Raw genomic sequence first — 7,547 nt, 5'->3', positions numbered from 1 at the left:
TTAGGGATTCTCCTTCTCTATTGGGCCCCAATTCCATATTCAATGATAGAGAATAAATATTGTTTATCTTTGGGAATTAAATATGATGTACACTTCTCAAAACTTATTTCTTATGCATACAATTGGAGTATGTGTACAAGTTGAGTATCCTGTTATCTTGAAGTTCTCTGTCTTTAGCCCAAACATGTTGATATGAAATATACAGCCTCTAAAATGTCCACTACAACCACCTCAGCCATAAGGAAAATAAAATAAAATCTAGGAATGTTCAGGTGAACTTTGCTTACACACAAAAAAATGAATTTTCTCCTGAGCATTTCTGTAACTCTCCTTTATAACTCCAATGCACTGTTGAGGGCTTCCACTCTTCTGTTATCTCCCACTGAGCATGTGGCTCTGGCCATGGATACAGTTCCTCTTGACAGGTGCAATAGTCTCCTTCTAAATATCACTGCTATTCTTTTCTAGAGGATTATGCTCACTCTTTCTCACCTCTTTCTCCTCCCTCCCTCCTCCATTCCTTGTCCTCTTTTCTCTCTCTTCTGCCTCCCTGTCATTACATTCTTCCTTCAGGAATAGAAACTCCACTGCTGTTTCTTGATAAATAATTATTTATTAAGTCCCCCATCGGTCTCTACAGCTGTATCACTGTCCACAGAGAACAATGGGATCATGGCATTCAGCTTGTATGCTACCTGTCAGTGAAATAAGAGACCACATCTTTCCTTTTTGTTCTTCTTTTTCTTAGGCTGTTCTAGTATAATGTTCTTTGTGGATAAGGGTTTATAATTTTGTGGGTTTTTTTAAATATTTTAAAGTGTTTTTACACACTCCTTTCTGCAGACTTTGTTGCTAACTTACTGATTTACTCATAGGCCCTAAGTCCTTATTTCTTGGCGTGAGTCCTCTCCTGGAAAATATCACGTTAGTAGTCATGTCAACTTTCTTGGGCCAATATATCAGTTTGGCAATCAAGCCTATGTACATCTAAATCCTACTATTGGACATAACTGACTTAATTTTTAATCTCTATCTGCATATATTTTTGAAGGGAAAAATAATGGAGTTTATCAATGTCAAATAGAGCCTAGGGATAGATATATTTCTTTATCAATATATTGTAATACACCAAAATGGTAATTACTCTTTCCTAAACAATTTTTAATGCCTGTGTTATTTAATGCAGCTTCTCTTGGTGGTATAATAAAACATCATTGATATATAATATAATCAGCATCAAATTTGTTTTAACATTTAAATTATCATCTCAATAATAATATTATGTTTGAATTTCAACTATAACTATTAAAAAGTAATGCTAGTGACATTCACAAAAAAGGAGATTTTGCTATTGTCTCAGTTATATGAATTCTGATAGAAATATCACAGCATATAATTCAGCAAAAAATTATAAAGAAATTCAGAAGTTAAAGGAAAAAAAACCCTTCAAATTCTTTAAACATAAATTGTAATAATTGTTGGGGGTGATGTACATGATATATATTAGTTTGAACAAGGATATTTCAATGTTTATTTTCTACATTTAACATTTGTTAACCTACTTACATCTCAGCATGGAAACAAGTCATTCTAATCTGCCTATTTTTCTCCACAATCAGATACCATATTACAAAGTGTTTTTTTTTCAAAGTGTTTTATTTTTTTGAGTTTTATAATTCAATCATTTTTTTTGAAATTTTTTTGCTAGTGAATATTGAAATCATCTCATATGTTTGCTTCAGTCTCCCCTTGCACCAATAAAAAAAAAAGGCAAATGCAACAACAAAGCAAAACTTCCATTATAACACTAATATTACACAAACTCTTAGGGAAAACTGTATTAAAACTTCTACTCTGTGGAAAATATTGGTTTTGTTAATGCTTATAGTACTTATTACCTAATAGTATATAATTAATAGGTATGTGCCTTCATGTAAAAGAAGAATATGGTTGTTCATGTTGTTTTTGTCATGTCTCCCTTTTTAGTTGTTTTAAATTGATGGTCATAAAAAATTAAAAAAGAAGGGGGGGGCTCCTGGGTGGCTCAGTCGGTTAAGCGTCTGACTTTGGCTCAGGTCATGATCTCATGGTTTGTGAGTTCGAGCCCCACATCAGGCTCTGTGCTGACAGCTCAGAGCCTGGAGCCTGTTTCGGATTCTGTGTCTCCTCCTCTCTCTGCCTACCCCCCCACTCCCCGTTCATGCTCTGTCTCTCTCTGTCCCTCAATAATAAATAAATGTTAAAAAAATTAAAAAAAATAAATTGATGGTCATATACAGAATGGTCAAGGGCAACAACTATCAGCAAATGTAAACCAAAATAAAAAAAAGTAGATGGAAAAAAAACTCCAGATATATAAGTGCATTAATGAGATATGTAAGTGCAGGAATAAAGGGGTATTTATCCTCAGTAGCAAAGCCACAGCATTGCACATTTATGCTTTACTAAACTGCACAGGAAGTTTTGTGTTGAAAGGGCTTTGGGGAAAAAATTCTTGTATCAACTTTGAATTAATATTTATATTCTTATTTTTTTGCAGCATACTTGGAAAATGAATTTTTCATTAACATTAATCCAAACTATTTAGAGCAATTGCTAACTTGATATATACTATATTTTGTCTTTTGAAATGTGTCTTTCCTAGGACACTTATTTTATTTAGCACCTTAAAACAATTCTATTCTTTCTTTTTGCCATTCACCAACCTGTTTTAATCAGCTTAATTTGTCCTAATTCTGATTGTATCTGAATGTCTCAAGACTACATAACTTCCCTTTAAAACAGCATATGCTTATAAAAAAGGAACTCCTTGCCATTTAGTTTCAAAAGAAGAAAACATTTACTGTACTAGACCTTACAGTAAGAACATATGTCAAATTGTTTGGATGCAAAACATCAGGTTTTTAAATCTTTTTTTAAAATAATGTATACTAAATCTCTCAATTCCATAAGTAGGTGGTTGTTCTTGAGTTTTCTTTTCACAATAGCTTAAAAGAGCATTTGAGCAAAGATCCAGATACAACCAATTTAACCGTGATTGCTTGAAATGATTTCATTCTTTCTGCACACCTCTGGTTATACATGATGTTGCTGATCCTTGATGTTCCATTGTGAAGATATGGATCAATGCTTTAAGAAATGCAATGTGATAAAAATGTGAAAAAAGGAATAATTTAAACAATATGCTTCCATCAAGGCAAACATGGTGTGTGTGTATGCACATATATATGAGTTTATAATGTATTAATAAATGATTATTCAAATTACTTTTTTGTGTCCTCTTTGCACAGAGGCTATGCTAATCTCTGAATCATTTAATTTTAGAATATGTGCTGCCAAAGCAAGTACCATTGAAATTAATTTTTAAATTAGGAAGGATACTATAAGTTGGAAAAATAAATGAATGTAAAATTCACTGAAAACATTATAGAAATAGAACAGAAAGTCTTAAGACTTGAATTGACCTCTATCTGTCAATGATTTAAAAATCAGTAGCTTCACTGAAGTTCTTTCTTCTGAGTTCCAACAATATATCCACTGTCACTGGATATACCACGTAAGGCTCAAAATAAATTCGTAAGAAACTACAAATCTTTCATACTTTATTACGTATAGCCCCTGCTTACTCCTCATAATAACCTTTAACAACTTTAGTTCTCAAGGGATCATCTATCTCATTATTTTGCACACCTTAAGCTATAGACCTAGTCAGTCATTCCTCAGTCCACGGAAATTAGTCCAGAAGACAGACACCTGGCTCACAGAGACCCAGTAAGATCCTCCTCGATACGTTTATTTTAATTGGGGTTTCTTCCTCTGTGATCATCTCCAAATACAGGCAGCCGTATTGTCATCCATTATTGGGAACTGTTTGCGAATTAGGCTATGCAAATAAATCAGATCCAAGATATGTAGAAGGAGAAATAGCAACTTGAAGATATTAGTTCTAGCAGTGACCATAGTCTGATTAAGTCTTGAAAATATCAGAGAAATGGATCAATTGATTATGTTTAAAGTGAGGTCTATCTCTTGCAACTGAGAAAATCACATCGTTACCACTCACTGTTACCCACAAACTTATTCCTCCCTCTTCATTAATAATGGGGTGTGATGTTACCATCTTTGTTTTCCCTACTAACCTCTGGTTTGACCTTGGACAGACTTTGAGTATAAAGTTTTTCATCTTTTAAAGGGAAAATACAATATTTATACTCCAGCATTGTTTTGAGGGTAAAATGAATCCACTGCCTGCACTGCAATAGTAGTTAGTTATCCACCCAGGTGACTAAGAATCATCTTTGACTTTTCTTGGCCATTCATTACTTTGTATCATCCTGCTTACATTCCTTTTAATCCACTCTTTCTTCACTATTACTGATTCAGTTCTAAGTAAGTACATCTTATCTGGGAGCCTGGGTGGCTCTGTCGTCGGTTAAGCCTCCGACTTCGGCTCAGGTCATGATCTCACAGTTTGTGGGTTCGAGCCCGGCATCAGACACTGTGCTGACAGTTCAGAGCCTGGAGCCTGCCTTGAATTCTGTGTCTCCCTCTGTCTCTCCCCCTCCCTCACTCGTTCTCTCTCCCTCTCTCTCTCTCTCTCAAAAAAATAAATAAGCAGTAAAAAATTAAGTAAGTATATCTTGTCAATATACTATGTAGCTAATAAAAAAATTCAAAATTTCAGTGGCCTCCAGCAATAACATTTCCTTTTCTCTCATGTTAGATGTAAACAATTGTTGGTAGACGACTACAGCTTGTACTCCATGTATCTTCATATTCTCATCCCCAGGCTGAAGAAGCAGCCCCTCTTTGGGACATACTGTCCTTATTGCAGAAGGAAATGAGTGAGTGAATGGTAGATATGCCCACTGCTTCTTAAAGCATTTCCCTGGAACTGACAGTCTGTTACCTCGCTCACAGTTCCTGGGTGCAAGTCACCTGGCCAGGCCAGTCAGTGGGTGAGGGAAGTATACTTTATCTATCGGGAATCACGAAAAACCACATGGGGACTAGGGGTGTGAGCACAGAATGAGGTGTGACTAGAGACTAGAGCACAGAATAAGACAATTTACCACAATCAGGCTTCCTTCAAGTCAATATATATGTATATTTCCAAAACACAAATCTTTCCATACCACTCCTTTTTTCCCTTAGAAACTTTATTCTGCTTTCCATCATAAGAATAAAATTCAAACTTCTTTGTGGACAATGAATCCCCAGCTTGTAAACTTTTACCTGTTGACACTACTGCATATGTTACATTCTGTTTCCTAAATGTTTCTCATTTATCTCTGTAGATTTACATATGTTTTCCCCCATGCCGAAAATACCATATTCTCATCTCAACTCCTTCTGTTTCTTTTCATGGGATGTAAGGCAAGAAAAAAAAAAACTCAAAAACAAAACAATTTTACTTCATGTGGTTTTGGTAGCCACCTTCTCACTATTCAACAGTTGTGCTAGGCATTATTGTAATTATATCTTTCTCCCTTAGCAAGCAAGTCAACAACCTCTATGTTTACATCTATGAATATTTAGCACTAAGCTTAACAAATAATACAATAGAATCCAATTTGGATCCCTGCAGACAATCTTGTCATTTTCATGGTATCATGTTGTCAACTTGGATTGAACATCTATTTATAGTTCTTCCCCATTTAACTTGTCACCTTCACTATAAATAGCTTGCAAAATGAAGTAGAGAATAGCTGTTGATTTTTGATATACCTTTGAAGAATTATCTCCCAGTTATGTCTAAAGATGTCCATGGACTAGTTGAGATTTTCTAAATATATACTCTCTTCCTCTTTCTAAATATACTCTCTTCCTCTTTTTCCACCCATTTCCTATGCTATTATTTTTCTACACTTGAACCTTGGTTTCACTCAGTTAACTATTATTCTTAATATAGACTTTCATTGAAACACAGAGTGCACATTGTAAAACATGCACTAATTTAAGAACATACTTTTAATCATTATTATAAATGTTCAAAACTACCCCCATGAGATCAGGTTTCTTATTATCCATATTTAATTGATGTGGAAATTGATTTAAAGATATATTAATTAATTTGCCCAAATCTACACAACTGGTAATCTCTAGGAAGATAGCAGTAGTCCCCAAGGAAACCAGTGAAATGTCTCCTTTATTCCTTGCTTCTGTTCTAGGTCAAGTGACCAATAAGACAAGGGAGTCATAGAAGCTATGCCGTCACTTTTGTTAATGATGAAAGCTAAGTTGGAAGACATTGCTTATGTTTACAAGTAATTAGATCTGTTAATAAGGGCTGTGTGTGTAGGGCTGTGATTGGCCCAGGACAGGTCCACCCAAATAAGTTAATGTCATGACAAGGAGGAGCAAAGAAGATAGTCCACTCATTTCAAAGATGTTTCCACAAGGAAACCAGGATGAAACCAAACTATGCAGTCCCAGTGTATTATTTAAAAATCTATCAATAAGATACGGTTTTCTACCTCTTTCAAGGCATAATGAGAGAAGTACCAGAAAGACCAGTCACATAGTAAAATCCTTTACACATCGCAGGGGTTGCAGGGTGGGGCTTCAGGAGTAAAGAAGTATTGCTTCCTAACAATGATTACTTCACATATGTTTTTTTCTTACACCTTTCTGCATACCCCATTATGCTGAGCTGATGACTTTGCTTCATACTTCACCGACAAATATTAATAGCTAACACTTATATTTACTTGGGGCCAAACACTGTTCTAAGAGCTTTACATAGATTAACTCTTTTAATGAAATGGAAGCAATCAGGCAGAAACTCCCTCTGTTACATAATGCCAAATCTACAAAACTTCTTCTCTTCCTACTTGTATAATCTTTCTTTAATGTTACAGTGGATAAATTTTTCTGCCTCTATAATGGCCAAACACACAATTCCAAACCCATGCTCATGCTTTGGATCAAATCTGCCCTTACTTTCTCAAGAACTTTGCTCCTGAAATTATTTTATTTTTATGACTGAATCTTTAATAATTTCCTTCCTCCTCAAGTACAACTATTGCTTCTCCATTTATAAAATAGTTTTACACAAATTATATATTTTGAAGGGCTGATGAAATTTCTGTTGCTATTTCCTCAACTCTTCTTCATCTAGCCTCAATTGACTTGCTTGTCAACCATTCTAATGACACCAATTTTATCAGACTCAACAGTTTCCATGATATAAAATCTTGTCTTTTTCTCTTGGCATCATTCTTTTATTTTGTTAAGTTTATTTATTTATTTTGAGAGAGAGGGGAAGAAGAGCAGGAGGGAGTGGGGAGAGAGAGGGAGAGAGAGAATCCCATGCAGGCTCTGCACTGACAGCATGGAGCCTGACATGGGGCTTGAACCCACAAATCTGTGAGATCATGACCTGAGCTGAAATCAAGAGTCAGAGGCTTAACTAACTGAGCCTCCTAGGCATCCCTCTTTAGGCATAGTTCTTAATCTTAGCATCATTTTTTTTCATTTATAAATTTATCTCTCTTATAGTACATTTCTTTTTTGATACAGTATGCTGATCTGACAGTATTTTCTCT

At 35.0% G+C, this 7,547-nt stretch overlaps 1 non-coding gene across 1 annotated transcript; it reads right to left on the bottom strand.

Moving 5' to 3' along the window:
• Nucleotides 1-3,245: 3,245 nt before the first annotated feature.
• On the bottom strand, nt 3,246-3,348 carry LOC111562118. Its single transcript, XR_002745165.1, has one exon. It is a non-coding gene; the product is annotated as a U6 spliceosomal RNA (small nuclear RNA).
• Nucleotides 3,349-7,547: the final 4,199 nt, after the last annotated feature.

The sequence above is a fragment of the Felis catus genome, chromosome C1, assembly GCF_018350175.1.
Source record: "Felis catus isolate Fca126 chromosome C1, F.catus_Fca126_mat1.0, whole genome shotgun sequence".
In the NCBI taxonomy this organism is placed as follows: Eukaryota; Metazoa; Chordata; class Mammalia; order Carnivora; family Felidae; genus Felis; species Felis catus.
Note: the sequence above shows the minus strand (reverse complement) of the source record. Positions and strands in the feature narration are given on the sequence as shown.